The sequence below is a fragment of the Apis dorsata genome, unplaced genomic scaffold (genome assembly GCF_000469605.1).
Source record: "Apis dorsata unplaced genomic scaffold, Apis dorsata 1.3 scaffold_220, whole genome shotgun sequence".
Lineage (NCBI taxonomy): Eukaryota > Metazoa > Arthropoda > Insecta > Hymenoptera > Apidae > Apis > Apis dorsata.
Genome location: NW_006263502.1, coordinates 1,715,412 through 1,718,469, shown reverse-complemented (window position 1 = coordinate 1,718,469; position 3,058 = coordinate 1,715,412). Strand labels below are relative to the sequence as shown.

General features: G+C 40.2%; 1 protein-coding gene across 1 annotated transcript in view; it reads right to left on the bottom strand.

Annotated features, from left to right (window-relative positions):
- Positions 1–3,058, bottom strand: part of LOC102680049 (chaoptin-like) — a 96,321-nt gene that overhangs the window by 51,457 nt on the left and 41,806 nt on the right. The gene's annotated exons all lie outside the window — the stretch shown is intronic.

Genomic DNA, 3,058 nt, shown 5'->3' with positions numbered 1-3,058 from the left:
TTCCCTCCCCCCCCCTTTTTTTTCTCCCAAACTTTTCAGCATATTTCCAAACACATTGGAGAAGGGGGAGGGTATATTCACGGATTCACGGCACGGCAAGCTTTTATTCTTCCGTTACCGTTACAGGCGCGCGGAATCCCCTTGAACGTTCCTGAAACGCGATTACAAATAGCAAACGTTTGAATAGAGCATTGCACACGTACACACGTACACACATGGCGGAGCGATATAAGGACCGGGATGAAATACGTACATGGCGTACGTGGCCTCTATCTCGCCGAAGACGGAAAGAAAGAAGTAGAAAGGGGGATGAGCGCGGTTATAAAGCTCGGGTAATATTTTAACACGCGCATTGTACTGACGGAATTGTAAAGGAAATAAATTATCGCGCCTGGGGGGAGGGGGGGGACTCTTCTCCCGCCGTTGTTTCCTCGTGGTCAGAACAATTCCGCGCAGAATCCACCCTCTTCCCTTCCCTCCCCTCCCCTCTAGACCGTTGTTAAGGTAGAAAAGTTGCGCGAGAAGATGCACTCGTAAAATCGTGTTTTCAAGAACCGCCGCGTTATTCATCGCCGAAATATCGCGAGACGGTTTTTCTTTTTTTTATCGCGCCACGTACATTTACGCAAGGTAAACCACCTTTGGAACGACGATTTGGCGTTATAAATTATTATCCGTGGAAAGATTATTCGGATTAAATTGGAACGAATTCGATTTCGAAATCGTGGAAGAAGGAATCGAAATCTTTTTGGGGTTTTTTTTTATTGATAATTATTAATTTTGTATACGAATTTGATAGATAGGATATAATTGATAGGTTAATGTAATAGGAATTAGATTACTTATCTTCACTTTTTCGGTTCAAATATTTGAAATTCGGATAAGATGTTCGATCATGATGATAAAAGCTTAACTGTCAAGTTAAATTTCGTCTGGATTCGAATGTTGTTCGCGCTAAATCGGGAAGATGCGGCGGATTAAAATTTGTCTCTCGTTTGGAATATATACGACCGTTCCATTGTTCCATCGTTCGAACATGACGACGTAGTAACAAATAGATAACTGCCGCGAGTTAGATAAATGTCATATCCTAGCCCGTTAATTACCGAGAAATAAATAAATAAATAAATAAAAATCGAGCCGGTCATTGTTCGAAAAACGGTAGGACAGTTACATCCCGATTCGAAAGCGTCACAAATCATCATCATCGACTGCCATCCATCGAAACATCCCGCCTCTATATTCCCCCGGGGGACGACATTTTTTCCCTCCCTCGTCGTCGCTGTGGAGGGAAACGTGTGGATTTTTTTACGTTTCTTGTTCCCCTTCCTTTTCTTCCTTTCTTTTTTTGCAAACATTCACGCGACGCGTTATGAACGAAATTCGAGAACAAACGGGGCAGAAACGAAGCGGATAGCGGGCAGCCGAATTTCCAATTTCCCGCGTATTATCCCAGATTACCGTGGCGGACACGGACATTTTTTGAGATATCCGCTGATATACAGTGGAACAGCGGCGGAAGAGGATTAATTCGAGCGCCCTAACGCGTTCGTCACATTGGCGGGCCGCTACTAAGCCGCGCGCCATCTGCGCCGCTCGAAATTGGATAAATAGCACGGACACCAGCTTCTCTTTCAGCTTGTCCGCCAAATTTTCCGCCTCCTATGATCGGGAAATATTTCGACCGACCGTGTGTGCGATCACATCTCGTATTTTATATATATATATATATCTTTCTCTCTTCTATTTTCGCGGTTCGACTCGACGCGTTTTATTTCCATATTTCCTATCTATCGGTCGCGAAATCGCCGTGCCGATTTTATGCCTCGCAAGAGGGACGGGCCATTCTCGGTTAAATACAAAATTCTGGAAAAGGAATTACGGGAAAATTACAGAGTTATTGAAAAATATTTTCCAAGAATTTTTGCTGCGTGGAAGAAGAGAAATATTTTCTTCGAATCTCTTCAAATTTTCTCTTCAACTCGATAAACCACAAGAGTAACAAAGATATTGCAATTTCTGATTTTCGAGAGAAATCGATATATTTATATATATTTATCTGTGAAGATTTTAAATGCCAAAAATTATTCTATCTCTATTATCTAAAGCGAAAATTTGGCTAGTCAAGAGTCACGATACAAGATTTTTCTTAAGGATGGAAAGGATGAGTTCGATTCGATGGAAGTGTATATTCTGACAAATAACAATTTTTTTCTTTTGAAAAGAAAAAAGTAACATTTGTCGGATATCGGAAGCGATGACTAGAAACTCGCAAAACTTCTTTCTTCCAGTGGATACGCGCGGTTTGGCGAATTGCTATAAAAACCGTGCTCGTTTTTCCAACCCCACGATGTTTTATCACATCGTGAAACGCGACTCGAGACGCGAAGAATGCCAGTGGGTTCGTGATTGCTCCAGTGTATCCCTATATATGTATAGATTGGACGAGAGAGAAGAGTCTAAAAGTGCGCTTGGAATTTAATTTCATGAGCCGATTACTCTTTCCCGAATCATTTTCTTCCGCTTCGTTAACGGTGAAAGATTCGAAAACCTTTGGTCTTAGTTAAACTTGCTTTACTTGCTTCATTAATGAAGCTCCCGCGTATAGAAATACATTTTAACTTCATTTTATTCGATGAAATTTTAACGATAATATATCAAATTATCGAGGATAGTTTTATCCAATTAGTCGAGGCGTCTACGCGTTTAATTATTGTTCCACGAGTCAACAAAAGCTTAATCGGTTAATCCCTCTCGAGCAATTTTTCTTCCTTTGCTGAAAATTTCCCCCTGCTTTGTTAACGAGTTATTAACGAAAAAAAAAAAAAAAGAAGAAGAAAAAAAAGTACGTTGAAACCAATCGTGTAGACATGTTCCATTTATAATCAAACGATAAAAGTTTATTCAAGATACGAGCAATAATCAACAACGTGTTGAGTGTTGAAATTACGAAATTTATCGCGTGATCTCGAAATGAAAAACGAAATTTATTCGAAATTGCCTTGATGTACTATTTATGAAACAGAATGGAAAGTGAATAAGATATGAACAGAAATAA